At 45.2% G+C, this 17,745-nt stretch overlaps 1 protein-coding gene across 4 annotated transcripts in view; it reads right to left on the bottom strand.

Moving 5' to 3' along the window:
• Positions 1-17,745, bottom strand: part of MYL3 (myosin light chain 3) — a 225,625-nt gene that overhangs the window by 65,067 nt on the left and 142,813 nt on the right. The window lies entirely within an intron of this gene.

The raw sequence follows: 17,745 nt of genomic DNA, 5'->3' as shown, positions 1-17,745 counted from the left end.
GTGCCTGCGCAGTACAGGTCGGAGGAGCGCAGAAGAGCCCGACCTGGAAGCCGGCCTGGCCAGGTCGGGTGCGCCACCGGAGAAGACCGGGAGCCTGCAGAGCGGCGCCGAGGGCACGTCCTGCCCTCCACGGGCTGGAGGAAACCCAAGGTAAGTGGATATGGATTTTTTTTTTTTAGGTGCTGCGTGAACCTTCCCTTTAAAGCGAAACTGTAGATAGAAAATAAACACATTGTTTCACTTACCTGAGGCTTCCCCAAGCCCCCAGCAGCTGTCCTGTCCCACGCCCGTTTGGCCCGAGCCTCCGTTCTCCCGCCGCCGCTCCATCCCGTACCTCGACTTGTAAGTCGAGGCCAGCGCAGCCCTGCCAAGCGTATCCTTTCTTCGCGTTCCCCTCTGCAATAGCGGGGAACGTGAAAAAAGGATACGCGTGGCCAGAGCTGCGCAGGCGTAGTGGCCCAGCAGCGAAACCGAAAGTAGCTGGCGGTGAGAGAACGGAGGCTTGTCGAGAAGCAGGGCGGGACAGGACGGCTGCTAGGGGCTTGGGGAAGCCCCAGGTAAGTAAAACACTGTTTATTTTCTACCTACAGTTCCGCTTTAAGATGATGGATTTTGAAAATGCAAAGGAAAAAATGTTTTTTTTTAACTGTCATTTTTCTGAGTTTTTTTTAAAAAAAAGTTTTTCTTTTGCATTTTTTTTTAAACTACAGGGTCTTTTTGAAAAAATATATATTTTGTAACTTGTTCCCACCATTTCTCCATTAACAAAGGAAGCAATTTGGGTGACAATTGCTATTAACCGCAAATTTGGCATACAATTACGCAAAATTTCACATAATTACGCAAAATAACATATGGATTAATTGAATGTCCAAACCGTAATTACATATGGCCATAATTGCAAAAAAATTATGTGAAATTTTGCATAAAGGTAATTAGCAGATTACAGTCATCACTAGTTCTTGTGCAGCCAGCAAGTTGTGCATTCTGTACGCAGCAAGTAGAACAGGCAGGATAACTAAGTTAAAAAGGGACTACAATTATGAGGTAGGGCTAGGTGAATTAATACTTTATATTAGCCGTCCAATGACTAAGGGCTTGTTTCCACTGTAGCGGTGCGGAATCGCCTGGATTCCACCGCAGAAGAAATCGCATGCGGCTGCGTTTCTGCATGCGGATTTAGCCGCGATTTCGCATGGCAAGGAGGCAGGCGATTTTAACCATGTCACTGCCAGAGTAAAGCTCCATAGCAAAGCATGCGAAATCGCACACGAAATCGCGGGGAAATCCGCATGACAAAGCCGCATGCGATTTCCCTATTAAATACATTAGCGGCGATTCGCATGCATTACACTCGCAGGCGAATTCGTTGACTCTTTTGTGCGTTTTTTTACCGCTGAAAAAAACGCACCTCAACAACGCTACAGTGGAAACAGGCCCATCCACTTGCATTACATGTGCGAATCCGCATGTGTTGGACACATGCGGATTCGCGATAGTGGAAACGAGCCCTTAGTGGCTTTTGATGCTGGATTTCTAGGTTTGACCCTTGCACAGGACACGGTCTCTACAAGCCTTTATGTTTGTGTGGGTTTCCTCCTGGTGCTCTGGTTTCCTCTAGGGATGATATCCCTGAATCAGAACAGTTTTGAGTTCTGGTTTTCACATCAGAATTAGGCTGTTCCTAATAAAATCATGAAAACCGGAAAATTAAACTGTTTTGACTATCGCCTTCCGTTCTGTCGATGCAAAAATTGGCTGTGGAAACAAGAAATTTTTAGCAAACACATTAGCTCAATCGCTAGGAAAGTGAAAATTGGCTTCTAAAACAAGAATTTTTGGCCCATAGTGATGTCAACAAAATGGCCGCTGGGGATTCCCTGGTCCCTGAAGGTCACACTAAAGTGTCAGAACAAGTGTTTTTTCACATGAATCCTTTGCACTGGTCCCCTCTGTGGATGTAACGTGGCATCTAGGGAATGGAATTACCCGGCAGCCATTTTGTTGGTGTTTGCTGAAAATTCTTGTTTCAAAAGCCAATTTTTGCATTGCCAGCCAATGCAATACAGATGCAGAGGCTGTGTATGACCATTCAGTGCAGGGAGTTCTCTAGGAACAGCGGTTGTGGGACCTCCTTAGAGGATACTGGCGTGGGATCAATTCTGAGGATACTGGCATGGGATTATCCAAGGTAAGTATCCCTCGTTAATTTAGAACAATATAGGATTTTTTAAATTATTTTTTTGACCTCTTTGCGTAAATGGGCAAAGGGTACATCAGTACCCCTATCCCCATTTCACCTTGGAAGGAGGTGGGCATACAGGGATCCACTTGTTAAAGGGGAACACCAGATGCCCCAATGAACCCCTCCAGGGCATTGGCGGCCCCCCACCTCCTCCTGGGTATCGAAGGTGGGGAAGGGCCCCTTGGCCATGGATTGGACAAGGGCTAGGGGAGAAAAGGGGGAGGCTTGGCTGCCACTCTCCTCCAGAGCCTCCCCATATCATGGACCATGTGGGCTGGCATAGCTCAGAATGCGGAATCCCACGTGGCTGGGGCTCCGCCTTCTAGCTATCTCAGCGTGCATTGGGGAAAAAGGGTTAAAGAGGCTCAGGAGGGGGAACCCCAAGTGGTCCGTTCTTATAAAATTTGTACAATGTGTACACAGAACTCGGAATGCGCTACAGTGTACCGCAGCAAAGTGTCCTTTTACAGTTTAAAAATCATTTTTTTTCCTATGAAAATGTAAAATCGCTTTTCTCAAAAATGATACTGTCTTTTCACAATGTTTTTGTACCATGTTCCATAGTTCTCTGTAACACATGCGGCAAATCTGGGGATGAGAGCATGTATGGGTATTGCTATTAACTATGGAAGTCGGCATCTTTGACTTCAATAGAAAATGCCTTCGGATTCAGAACTTGAATATCGAAACACCAGTATTAGAGGGTAGCAGCCCCTCCGATTGCAGGGGGGCCCAGAACTGTGGGGGGCCTGATCTACTAACCGTCCTTCCCTGCAGGGCCGGTTTAAGCAACAATGGGGCCCCAGGGCAAAATAAACCTGGGGGCCCCCCCCAACATATACCCCGGAACAAAAATCTGCATTAGGGGACCTTTTTTGCAGCTGGTATAGTCAGGGTGTGAAGTCCCAATCTGTCGGATCTCCACATTCTGGCTATCCCACATAATTTTTTTTTTTTTTAATTCCCACACTCTAAACATAAAAAATAAAAAAAATTGGTAAAATAGGAAAACATGCCAGGGATCTTCATGCAGCCATATTGCGGCTGTATAGCGATCCCTGGCCAAAGCGCTGCGGCTGCGTATGGACCCCCCTGGAAACCCCGTCAGGAAATTTATTGCGCTTTCGTTTGATGCATGTAAAATTACACTACCGTTAGGTTTGCTACTAAAAGTGACATTTACCGCATTTAAAAGTATACTTTTTTTGCTTCGAAACTTTAAAATCGATTTTCTCAAAAACTATAAGGTCTTTTTGAAAAATTGTTTTTTCCTCTTATTCCTAATGATCTCCTTAACATATCCTGCAAATTTAGGGTTTCTAGCATTTAAGGTGGATTTGCTATTAACCATTAAAGTCGGCGGGTTTTTAAATGTGTTTTTTTTTCCTTTGAAACTTTAAAATCGATTTTCTCAAAAACTATAAGGCCGATTTTGAATTTTTTTTTCCCTCTTGTAGCCACTGGGGGCCCCTACAAGCTCTGGGGCCCTGGGGCAGCTGCCTCCTTTGCCTTAATGGTAGCGCCGGCCCTGCTTCTCTGCCTCTGACACAGGGGACTATACATCAGATCAGGTGATTTGTGGCTACACTTGTTAAGGGTGTGAAGATCATGATGGCCACACTTGTTATATGACCCTTGTGAGATGGGCCCAAAGGCCATGAAGGGCACCAAGGGGAGGCAAGGGAAGGGGTGTGACCATTGGGGGGCTATCAAAGTTTCTCTGGGAGGCAGGCCCGGCCCTAGACTTTTTGCCGCCTGAGGCAATTTTCAGTGAAATCTCCGCCGCCCCCCCCCCCCCCCAGGCCGTTGTTGTGGGGGGCCGCCCGAGCTGGAGGGGATAGCGGGCAGGAAGGGGGTATTGGGCCTAGCGGCGGGGAGGGGGGTCGCCCCCCCCCCCTCCCTCGCCTGGGTCCCCCGTCCTCCGCTCCCCTCCAGCTTTAAAAAGGTCCGTGCTGTGGCTGCAGCTATTCGTAAGAGGCAACAGGCAGGGATTACTCACCTCTTCCTCGTTCCAGGCCAGCGTGCGCTCCACTAACGTCACTTCCTGCGGCGTAGCCCCCCGCCGCTAGGCCCAATACCCCCTTCCTGCCCGCTATCCCCTCCAGCTCGGGCGGCCCCCCACACACATGGACGGGCGGGTGCCGCCCCCCCAGAGGTGCCGCCTGAGGCAAAAGTTTCACCCCGCCTCATGGGCGGGCCGGCCCTGCTGGGAGGCCCCATGATTTTTAGTTACACCCCTGCATTGCTGGATAAACCAGCAGCTTCAGCTTTGGACTTTGGATGTGGCTTTTGAGCCAGCGACATTAACCTCCTGAGCGGTATGGACACTGTGTCGGGCGTACCGCCCGCCAGCCTCAGGAGTCCCCCGTGAATAATGTATTTGATCTCATATCATGGCTGCAAAAGCTTTAGCTAGCACTAGGCTAGCTAGTATAGGCGGCCAGCACCCCCCTATCCAGCCACTTATACATTACCCAGCCTGGCTCTAGTGATCGCCGCAGCCTCTCCGCACAGCTCCGGTCTCTCTATGTGGAGGAATGGACTGCGCATGACGTAGGTTACGTCATGTACGATCATCCCCATAGAGAGACCGAAGCTGTGCAGGGAGGCTGCGCCGATCGCTGGAACTAGGCTGTGTAATGTATAAGCGGCTGGATCGGGGGGTGCTGGCCACCTATACTAGCTAGCCTAGTGCTAGCTAAAGCTGTTGCAGCCCTGAGATCCAATAAATTAAGCATGGGGACACAGGCATAATTCTCAGGAGGTTAAAGAGACTCTGTAATAAAAAAATTAAAAAAAATCCCCTGGGCGGTACTTTCCTCGGGAGGGGGAAGCCTCAGGGTCCCAATGAGGCTTCCCCCTCCCCTGTAGCTGCAGGTAGTCCAGCGCTGGCTCCCCTGAAGTTTCCCGCAATCCTCCCTCGACAAACCTGACAAGGCTTGCTATATTTACCTTCCCTGGCTCCAGCGGGGGCGCTGTTCCGGCTCTCAGCATGGAGATAGGCAAAAAATAGCCAATCTCTGTCGGGTCCACTCTACTGCGCAGGCACAGGAGACTTGCAGGAGACTTGCAGGAGACTTGCACCTGCGCAGAAGAGCGGACCGACAACGATCGGCTATTTCCGCCTATCTCCGAGCGGAGAGCCGATACTGCGCCTGTAAGGCCTGAGCGACATAATGGAGCAAGGGCCTCTTGGGACTTTGTGGCCACACAAAATACAGGTTATGGTATTGCTTGTATATATGCATAGGTTCTTATACACTTGGTTTTCCTGTGGTACTGCTGTTTTCCCTCCTTTCTTTCAGGGGCTGGCTGGTGATATCTGAGGCTGCCAGGTATCTGGGCAAGAGCACCTGGAGTTAATACTGATTGGCAGCTGTCAGAAGGAGTGGGGTTATCGGCAGCCAATGAACTTTGAGCTCCTGTCACAGATCAGTGTGGGATGTCATTCTCTCCTTAGTGTCTGTCAGGACAAGCTGCGATCCCCCTCCCACCCTCCCTCTTCTTGGACTTTCTGGACTGTCGTAGGCTATTGCCTTTATTGGCGATAAAAGTTGCCCACGGTGGTGGGCAGGCTAAGTACTGTAGAAGTTGTTCGACTATGATGTGTGTTTTGATATGCTTAAATTTGGATTATTGATGTCGTTTACAGTTTTAATAAAGTTAAGGTTGAATTAATATTTAAAGTATTCCATTGAATAAAAGTATCGAACAACTTTAATTTGAAAACCGCAATAAACAACGCCTTACGGCCAATTTTATCCACTAAGGTTGTGTGTTTAGTTTTATATTTAATATTTTATTTTGGGGTATGTGCCTCTTAAGTCCCATGCACTGGAGCCAGGAAGGTAAGTATTTACAACCCCGCTGTTCGGAGCAGCACAACGAGACCGCCGTGGGACACAGGAGGATGGGGGAAGCCTTGATAGGATCCGGAGGCTTCCTCCACCTGAGGTGAGTACTACCCAGGGAAACTTTTTTTAGTTACAGGTTTTCTTTAAGAAATTATTTGCCAATTGGCTCAATGATGTAGAGATGCATTGTGGGGGTTCATTGTTGCTGACAAGGAGCTGAATATCAGCAAATACCTTTTCGCCTTAACAAGGTAACATCGTACACACTCCCCCCTCGGATTGGCGATGTGGACGTCTCACTGGCCGGGGACTTCTTCCAGAAGAAAATCTGGCTATAAAAATATTTTTCTCTTTCATGTGGAATTTGTTGGCCACAAATCTATTTCTCACAAAATCGAAGTGAAGAGCGCAGCAGAGGCTGCCGAGAAAAAATGAATTACTAACATATGTGAGCATCAGTCCTCTAATGCCATAAAAACCATAAAGGGCAGAATAAACTAAATGAACGGAGCGGCTCGACCCAGCGCGATCGGAGCGGCGCAGAGCGAAGAGTGGAGTGTGCGGGAATGGAGGTCAGGACCCCGGGAGATGGCAGAGACTCCGCTAGAAGTTTAATTACCTCCTGTAGATTCTAATAGAGAGAGACAAGCAACCGCAACTAATGGAGATGATCGTTATTTTGAGATAAGTGCGGTCATCCGTCAGGTCCAAGAAATGAACAGGTTTGGAAGAATCCACTGGCAGCCAATTCGTGCTGTAAATTCTAACCTCGCCAAGTGAGCATAGGTGATGCTTCCACAGTATTCCAATACAATACAATACAAAAACATTGTAAAGCGTTTTTCTCCCATAGGAATCAAAGCACAAAGATATGTCTCAGACAGATCAATGCAGGGTTGCAGGCTGGACTGTTTTACAGAAGTAGTCAGGTGTTCACAAATGCTAGGTTGCTTTTCAGGTTGGACTTAAATGCTTCCAGGGATGGAGCTGTCCAGGGTTGTAACTAGGAGTCACCGGGCCCCCCTGCAAGAATTTGGATAGGGCCCCCCGGGTGCCCACTCAGGGGCCGCACATCGGCGGGGAGGGGGGACAGTCCCTCCCCTCCCTCACCTCAGTGCGCTCCCCTCCTGCAATTATCAGTGGCAGCAGCGGCAGGCAGGAGTCAGGACACGCACCTCCTTCCACCGCCAAAGGTTCTGATTTCTAAGTGCTTCACACTACTTCCTGTTGAAACAGGAAGTAGTGTGAAGCACTTGAGATTGAAGATCTCCATAGTGAATGGAGGTATGTGTTGCTGCGGCCACCACTGCCAGTGATAGATGCTGGGGGGAAGGGCTGAGAGGAGAGTCCAAGGTTGAGGGAGGGTGGGGACTGTCCCCCTCCCCACCGATGTGCAATGCTCTCCCCTTATGCTGCCACTCCTTCTGCCCCCCCAAAACGTCCCTGAGCAGCCCTCCCCACATGCCAGCGGGATAGAGGAGTGTACTAACAACACTGCATCGGTTGTTGCATAATCGAATGAAACTAGCAACGTGCTCCCGACTAAGCAAAAATTTCCTTCCTGTGCGATCGACTGAATCAATCATCTACGGATGAAAATCGATTGACTGATCGGGCAATGTTTGGTTACTGACTTCTAACACATTCAACATCAGTGATCGAATCTGCCATATATCAATCGGCAAGATGACTTTCTCATTTACTGTAACTGAATTGGCTCAACACTGCAACTGCTATATAACACATGGCTGCCTGCTTTGCATAACGGAAACACGAGGCCTTATAGCAGATACCGAGTGATTCATCTTGCAATGAAATTGTTCATTTTTCTTGTTTTTAAATAGACAAAGTGCCAGGCATGTGCATGAAATAAAGGGGCAAGGAAAAATGGGCACCGGGTGAAGCCGATATAAGTCTAAAAGATAAATACTGTCGTGAATTGGGCACCAGATAAAACCAAAAAATATTTACAGTGGAAATGAAGATAGTAAAATACTGTTAAATATTACCAATATTCAGGGGAGGACTGGGACCTTTCAGCCTCGGGGGAAAACACAAACTAGAGGCCCGTGTTCATGGCAACCTCAACCCAAATGGCGTCACTCAGGCCCCCATGTGCTACATGCTGGTAGTCACGTGGGGCGCCCATGTGAAAATACAGCAAGTACACTTCCAGGGCAGTGTGACAGGTAAAGTATAACTGCACAGGCACTGGGGGTCACATAATACATTTGGAGAGATGACAGCCAGAGGTTTCCGTTATGTCTGTCGTTCATGATTATCGCACGTCGTTACCGCTGCGCACAAAATCAACCACATCGGCCTGAGATTTCCCAGCATCTCAGATTCAACCAATTCCTGCCCAAAATCAGTCAAATCGTCAATTGGGCATGCTTGTGGCGGCACCGATTTTCACCCAATCTGACAGTAATTATCAAAACAGTTGGTTGATCGCCGAGACAACAGATGTATGGCCACCTTAATTCCCCAAGAATCTCCCCCCCCCGCACACACACACACTTATGTCCATAGAGGTACTGTCCCTTCAGAAGAGGGACAGTTGGGAGCTATAATGGTGTGAAAGCAGACAGAGTTTTTTTTTTCTATGGACCCTGCAGGCAAGCCTCTGCTCTGCATCTTGCTGTGTACATTTACCAGCTTACCCGTCCTCTAATTGCTCCGTAATTGCACCTTTATTTCTCTCAGCCTAATGTTTCACATTGCCTTATACAAAAACCTAAAAACCTGAATGCAGCAGGCACTGTACCAGCCCTAAATCATTAAATGAGAGGCAGCCTGGGGGGAAATCTCCCCCTTTCCCCCCTGGCCAGTCCTCCCCTGCCAATATTTTACTACAACTAAACATAACCTAACTCTCACACAGAACCACCCCTGATTCCTTGCCCTAAAACCCCCCTTCCTGACGCCTAAACCTAACCCCCCCCTTCCTAATGCCTAACCTTAAAACCCCCCTTTCTAATAACTAACCCTAAAGCCCCCCTTCCTAAAGCCCTACAAACCCCCTTCCTGATGCCTAACCCTAAAATCTCCCTTCCAGGCCTCTAACCCTAAAACACCCCTTCTTGATGCCTAACCCTAAAACCCCCCTTCCTGGTGCCTAACCCAAAACTGCCCCTTCCTGATGCCTAACCCTAAAACCGTGTGCATCAATAGAGAAAAAATTGTTCAATACAAAAGACAAAAAAAAACAAAAAACAATATGTAATGGTATATTGGTAGGTGAACAGAGGCGCCAGAAGGATAAAAGTACATAAAATTTTTAAAAAATTGCTGGGAGGAAGTGGTGGACTCGCCTCCGTTAAAGCAGACACCAAGGACTGTAAATGTATAGATATACACATTTATTGAAAAAACCCCAAAGATGCAACGTGTTTCGCGGGCACAGCCCACTTCTTCAGGCAATAAGCAGGGGATAAACAACAGCAATTCAGTTATAGCAAGCAGAGCACCTCTGACAGACAGAGGTGCTCTGCTTGCTATAACTGAATTGCTGTTGTTTATCCCCTGCTTATTGCCTGAAGAAGTGGGCTGTGCCCGCGAAACGCGTTGCATCTTTGGGGTATTTTCAATAAATGTGTATATGTATATATTTACAGTCCTTGGTGTCTGCTTTAACGGAGGCGAGTCCACCACTTCCTCCCAGAAATTTTAAAAAATGTTATGTACTTTTATCCTTCTGGCGCCTCTGTTCACCTACCAATATATTTGAGTCCACCCCAGGTGGAGGGGTGATCTACCCCCTTTCTTCCTATCTACAGAGCGCGACTTCTTAATCCTGAGTGAGGACAGGTCTAATCTCCTCATCTGCCTAATGAGTGGTTACCTAGGTGGTAACCCGTGTTTGTGAGTATTACCATCTCACTGTTTCATTTATCCAATCAATTTTGACATACTACACTATATTGGGCTCTCGGTTTCTCTTCAACTTTAATATGTAATGGTACTGTGTAGCGACTCAAATGTCCGATTATATGGTGATCTGCAGAATCACCAATAATGCAGACTCTATACCAGATTATGTGGTGACCTGCAGAATCACCAATAATACTAGTATAGCAGAGAGATACAATAATGTAGTGCTTGGTGCAACAGTAGTACTGATAGGCTTGACTGTACCTCTCCAGAGGAGCTGGAGGGCCCTAACAGTACAGAGCCCCTCACCAGAGACAAGGGCCCTCTGGTGAGAGTAGATGGGTCAGACTAATCGAGTTGGCAACAGAGAGGTAAGTATAGGTACAAAATCGTAAGGCAAGAGAGTAATCAGTAATCAGGCAAAAGGTTCAGCAACAGGTAAGGCAGATAAGCAGAAGTACAGAGTCAGAAAGCAGGATCAGTGTCAGGGTTTTAGCTAAGAGTCATACACAGGAAATCAAATACAATATAAGCAATGTCCTAGTCTTGGTGTGAAGTCCTTAGCATCAACACCAGGGATCTAGTCTAAGGTCTGAGCGCTAGCACACAAAGTATTCACGACAGCAGACAACCTGCAACTGACAGGCTGTCCGTATATGTAGCGAGAGTGCTGTGCAGCCCCGCCCCAGCCACTCAGCCAATCCAGAGACCCCTGGAGTCAGCTGATCGGCGAGATCAGTTGACTCCCCTTCTATCCGCATAAAGATCCTGTCTCCTAGCGCGCGCGTAGCCCTCCACCTGTGCAAGGAGGAAGGACCAGACGAGACACCATGCTGCAGCCGCGCGGCTGAAGTCGCCGGATGACACGCGGACACCGCCGCCATGCCGCTAGTCTCCGCGATTCCTTACACAATATCTACAACTTTCTAATTAAATTTAAAATTGATCATTTTCAAAAAATAAAAAATTTTAAATAGAAAAGACTAAACATTTCAATAATTAGAACTTTCTCATTTACAAAATGATGAAAACTTCAAAAACGATCACTTTCTAATTTTCTTAAAATGAAAACAATTTCACATACTATAACGTCCTAATTTTTTAAACGATATCTATCGTGTGCCCAGATTTCTGCTCTTGGCGCCCAACAGCCAATATTTGCATATGGTGGTGACATGCTAATCATCCATTAGCCGCGGTTGCCCAAATCTCCTGCTTCCACGCTAAGCTTCCCACAGGAAGTGGCAGGTACTCTTCCTGCCTAAACTTTGTCAAGTGAAGTGACACGGAATGACAAACATCACACTGCTGCCACAGATCACCATCCAAAGGTCTGCGGAAAATGACAGCTTTTATTCTCTGTCTATTCATCATGGTTTTCTATCCCGGAGTGACACCCGCCTGCGGCTCAATCATCACTGACACGGCTGTAAACCTGCAATTGACAACTGAATTATAGCAATAACTGTGCGCTCAAAGCCCTGCCCCCTGCGGCTATAACCTGTCTATTAGGGGGTGACTGTTGTCTCCTGCTCCCGCCATGTCCTGCCTGTGATTTACTTTTTATCAGCATCGATCAAGCTTTAACGGTCTAGGAGTTCACAAAGGCAGCGGGATGAAAGCCTTCCGCTGCAGAAGAAGCATTGAAAGGAGCCGGACGCGGCGGCGTAGGGGAATACAATGTGGTTGTATCTCTGTACAATATTACAAACATCTCTGGGCATTTTTTCCCATCTTACGGTTCATGCAACTTTTTTCGATCACAAAATGTACCGTACTCCCGAAAGACAGCTACACTGAAAGTGAGACACAAACTAAAGTTTACTACCAAACTAGGACACTAAGGGCTTGATTCACAAAAGTGTGTTAACTGATAGCACGGCCATGCTATGCAGTTACCACGTGATGTGACGCGCGCAAAGATTTGCACGCGTAAAGGCTTACGCCAGCACAACCTTCATTAGCACACGGGCGTAAGCCTTTATGCGCGCAAACCCTCACGCACGTCACATGGCGTGGTAACTGCATAGCATGGCCGTGCTCAGGGCCGGATTTGTACTCTTCACCGCCCTAGGCCACTGTCACCAGCCGCCCCCCTTCAGTATAGGTAGCGAGATGACCCCTTCCCCCCTTCCATCTAGTATAGGTAGCCAGATGACTCCTCCCCCTTTCCCTCCAGTATAGGTAGCCAGATGACCCCTCCCTCCCTTCCCTGCAGTATAGGTAGCCAAATGACACCCTTAATCCCTCCTTTTCACACTCCCCCCCTTTCAGTATAGGTAGCCAGCTCACCTTCACACTGCAGCAGCCATCAGTGTCACTCATTTCTCTGCTCGTCTCTACTGCAGAAGCTTCCTCTTCCTTTCAGAGAGCAAGGTGGCTGCTGCACAGGCGTCTAGCAGCAGAGTACCGCGGTCAGGCACTAGCCTGATCTATCTGCATTGCAGCATTTGCAAGCTTGGAAATGCTGCACCAGTTTAGCCTGCTGCTTTGGTGCCCCTTCTCTTGTGGTGCCCTAGGCCATGGCCTAGGTGGCCTTGCTATCAGGTAACACGCTTTTGTGAATTAAGCCCTAAAGGGGGCCATACACTGATAGATTTGCAGCAGATTCAACCATCAGATAAATTTCTGTCAGATGGCTGTCAAGTCGAATCTGAGAGGAATCTATCTGATCTGTGCCACACACTAGGAACAGATTTCCAATAGATTTCAGAATGAAAATAGATCTAAATGCATTATTGCACTATTAGATCGATCTAGACTTTCCATCCTGTCAGATAGATCCAATTGATCGAAATCAATCGAAGTTGGCCGCAAATCAATCGATCGGCTGATTTTAAAGAATCAATTTTTAATCGATCGATCAATCAATCAATCGATGGCTGAAATCAACCAATGTATGGGCTCCTTTACAGTATATATGGGAAAGAATCTGCAAGACGAGAGGAAATCTAATCCTTGTCATAGTTTAATATCCTCCCATATTAGTATTACGTATTTATATATCACTGACATTTTTTGCAGCACTTTACAGAGTACATAGTCATGTCACTGACTGTCCTCAGAGGAGCTCACAATCTAATCCCTACCATAGTCATAGTCTAATGTCCCACCATATTATTATTATGTATTTATATAGCACTGACATCTTCTGCAGCACTTTACAGAGTACATAGTCATGTCACTGACTGTCCTCAGAGGAGCTCACTATCTAATCCCTACCATAGTCATAGTCTAATGTCCCACCATATTATTATTATGTATTTATATAGCACTGACATCTTCTGCAGCACTTTACAGAGTACATAGTCATGTCACTGACTGTCCTCAGATGAGCTCACAATCTAATCCTATCATAGTCATAGTCTAATGTTCTACCATATTATTATTATTATGTATTTATATACCACTGGCATCTTCTGCAGCACTTTACAGAGTACATAGTCATGTCACTGACTGTCCTCAGAGGAGCTCACAATCTAATCCTACCATAGTCATAGTGTAATGTCCCTACCGTATTATTATTATTATGTATTTATATAGCACTGCCATCTTCTGCAGCACATTACAGAGTACATAGTCATGTCACTGACTGCCCTCAGAGGAGCTCACAATCTAATCCTACCATAGTCATAGTGTAATGTCCCTACCGTATTATTATTATTATGTATTTATATAGCACTGACATCTTCTGCAGCACGTTACAGAGTACATAGTCATGGAATAGTTTAATGGAACTCTAGCGCCTGCCATAGCCGATAATTGTCCTGCACCGAAATTACGGCCATAGCACCGCAATTAGTACAGCGGCCTTACTGATTTGCTCTCTCAATCCCCTGCCACTCCGCCCCCACCCTGCCCTTACCCCTCCCACTCAACTGAATTTAACTGCTGCGCCTGATTACACTTTTCTGCAATAGTTTGTCCAAAATCACCCAGAAGATTATTGATCAGGGTTGCTTGGACACAAGACTAGTTAATGTGGGCAGCACAGTGGTGAAGTGGTTAGAGCTCTCACTTTGCAGCGCTAGGTCTCTGGTTAGAATCCCAGCCGGGGCACTATCTGCAAAGAGTTTGTATGTTCTCCTAATGTATATGAGGGTTTTTCTCCAGGCATTCTGGTTTCCTCAAGCATCCCAAAAACATACAGAGAAGTTAATTGGCTTCCCCCTATATTGGTCCTAGACTGCAACACATGCACTACACAATACATACATAGACACAGGGGGCGTAACAATAGACTCTGCAAGGGATGCAGCCGCAGGGTGGCCCAGATTCCACAGGAGGCCCCGTCATGAAATACTGACAACTAAGGGCAAGGAGAGAAAAAAACTTTCTGCTCTCTGCACAACTGTTCTAATGACTGCATCTGCTCAGCCACTGATAAGGAATCATACAAAGTTTTGTAGATAAAAATTTGCAGACAGTCCCTATTCAGTGTGCAGGGGGAGGGGGACCCATCCAAAGTTTTGAGATTTCTAGTTAGGCCCCTGCATAGACATATGACTATGGTAGGGATTAGATTGTGAGCTCCTCTGAGGGACAGTTAGTGACAAGACAATATACTCTGTACAGCGCTGCGGAAGATGTTGGTGCTATTTTCAGTAATACTGAATAATAATAATAATAATAATTTATCTGCCCAGAGTGCTGCCTTGTTTATGGCCACCATAACTCATTAACACCTTTTAGAATTTCCCAGTTCATAGATGCATTTTCATGCCATGAAAGCTCTCATAGTATAATAGATGTGTATGGGCTGTACAGCTGCGTGCTTCACCCTCCCTCTATCAGTTCATCCCACACTTATCTCCAGTATTCCCACATCCATCTTCAGGACTAGAAGCAGCACCTGCAGTGAGTGTTACACTCATCATTGCGCAGAGAGTTATTGCGGTGTACAAGCAGGTGTGTTTCCTGCCGGGGGAATAAGAGTAAATGGATGGTGTGATAAAAGCTCTACTCTACTCTAGGGAGATAACACAAGAGAGATGAATGGCTATATTATCGGTGTTCAGATTTACACATCCTCCTCCAATCCTGATTGCAGCTGTAAAACGCTGACATCTGCATAGCTATTAGTACACACGGAATCAATTCATCTCCAAAATGGGGACAAAGACAGCAATAAACCCTGACAGTGTTTCTTACCCTTCCCCACACTGTGGAATTGATTCATAAGATATATCTAAAGCCCAATCTACACGATACGATTCTTTGTGCGATTCGATTACAATTCTATTTATGATCCGATTAAATCCGACAGGTGTCGATTTGCCATAGCAAAACAATGGCAAATCGAATTGAATCGAATCCCGATTGGACATGACGGATTTAATCGGATCGTAAATAGAATCGTAATCGAATCGCACAAAGAATCGTATCGTGTAGTTGGGTCCTTATGCTATGTCCACACGATACGATTTTCTGGCAGATTTACCTGACAGATGGACTATTTCCAACATGTCTGTTCTGATTTTTTAATAGATTTTCCAATCAATTTTCTGTTTCCATAATCGTTTGGAAATGAGGTCGGACTTGTTGGAAATAGTCGACCAGGTAGATGAATCTGCCAGAAAGTTGTATCGTGTGTACCTAGCATTATAAATTATATTTCCTTGTCTGATTGTCTCATGGTTTACCTCTCCTTGGCCCATATGCAATTCAGTTTTTCTCCAGAGTTCTCACCTAGGAGATACTTTTTCATCTTGTATTTAGAATAACTTTTCAGCACTTTGCAATTGAAAAAGTACCAAAAAGTAGGTGGAAAAGTACTATAAAAACTATTTTGACATTGTATTGCTTGCTAAGGATTTAAAGGGTGATTTTATTGACAAGTTTGAAAATATCACTTAGGAGAAAACTTGGGAGAAAAAGTTAATTGCATATGGGCCCTTATCTGACATATGAACACGTTAATGATAGCGCAATTAAGGGGCGGATATTCCTTTAAAGTGTAACTGTCGGGCATAAAATCAAAAATCAATTCTTTATTTTTATCTGGTAAACAAGTAATAAGGATGCAAACCAGGCAATCCAAAAGGTAAAATCTCTATTACTTTTCTTGTTTATAAATGATCATTCCCCAGTTTCCCTGACTCTTATTTGGTACGTTGCCGCACAAAGGAAGTTGCAGGGCATGCTGGGTTGTCCTTTTTGGCTTCTGTACATTAGTTAAGTCTGAGAGGAAATAAAGAAGCAAAAAAAGACAACCCAGCATGCCCTGCAACTTCCTTTGTGCGGCAACGTACCAAATAAGAGTCAGGGAAACTGGGGAATGATCATTTACAAACAAGAAAAGTAATAGAGATTTTAACTTTTGGATTGCCTGGTTAGCATCCTCATTACTTGTTTACCAGATACAAATAAATAATTGATTTTTGATTTTATGCCCGACAGTTACACTTGTAATGTCATTATCCGCTACAGCACTGGGTTATGGTCGCATAGTGTATAAAATGGACGCAACTCGAATTAGCGGCTATGTACTTGAATCACAAAACTACCGTTACCACGACTACATCTTAGTCTATGATTACGTTATGTTTGACTGACTACTATTCTGCGGCTATATTCTCGCCGCTATGTCTGATATTTCACATCTATCCACCGCAGCACGTCCATCTCTGTATTTTTATGTTTGTAAACGGCTATCCACCACAGCTCCATTCTGCAGCGATCTCGTCAATTTTTGCTTGTAAATGGCTATCTACCACAGCTCCATTCCGCAGCGGTTGTTTCTTCTCTCCGCGGGACCACTGCTCTATTTCACTGTATATATTTTTTCTACTTATTAAAACATATACGATAATTGCGGTAGCATAGATAAGGAAACAAACAATGTTTAAAGAGACACTGAAGCGAAAAAAAATATGATATAGTGAATTGGTTGTGTACTATGAATAATTACTAGAATATTAGCAGCAAAGAAAATATTCTCATATTTTTATTTTCAGGTATATAGTGTTTTTCTAACAATGCATCATTCTATAATATGTGCAGATTACACAACACTCAGCATTCAAAATGATTCTTTCAGAGCAGTCTGTGAACTAATGACCTCTCCTCTGGCAGAGGAAAAGTAAATGGTTCAATAACAGTTGAGATAATACAAGTCAGAAAACAGCCCATTCCACGACTTTGAAAGTCGTAGAGCTTAATGGCTTTTTTGCATAGAGATAACAACTGGAGTTTCTCAACTCTTCCTGTACTGGAAACAATTAGACTGATGTCTCTGATCTTAATGTTTTATTTCTTAGCTGTACTACACATACAAATCATAATATCATAGTTTTTTTTTTGCTTCAGTGTCTCTTTAAGTGTTGCATTGTAGATATTTAAGTTTGACGAAAGCCGTGCCTATTTTAACTTGCGGCTTAAAGGGGCACTATGGTGAACAATTGTAAAATTTAAAATATGTGCAAACATACAAATAATAATATAGCCATAAACTACTTTTCTCCTATGTTGTCAGATTCTCATATTAATGCAGAGAAATGATCTCCACCTTGCCCAGATCGTGTACAAATGTTTAAATGGGTTGCTAATTATTTCAGTGAATTTCAAGATTTGTGAGTAGAATCAGAATTAGATTGTTATAATTTTCAGTGCAGTTCACTTTTTCTCCTGAGTTTTCTCCTAGGAGATATTTTCAAACTTGTCAATAAAATGCCTTTCACACCCCCAGCAAACAAGAAAAAAATATTCAAGATAATTTTCATAGTACGTTGTCACCTACTTTTTGGTACTTTTTCCATTGCAAAGCCCTAAAAA

The sequence above is a fragment of the Hyperolius riggenbachi genome, chromosome 5, assembly GCF_040937935.1.
Source record: "Hyperolius riggenbachi isolate aHypRig1 chromosome 5, aHypRig1.pri, whole genome shotgun sequence".
Taxonomy (NCBI): Eukaryota; Metazoa; Chordata; class Amphibia; order Anura; family Hyperoliidae; genus Hyperolius; species Hyperolius riggenbachi.
Note: the sequence above shows the minus strand (reverse complement) of the source record. Positions and strands in the feature narration are given on the sequence as shown.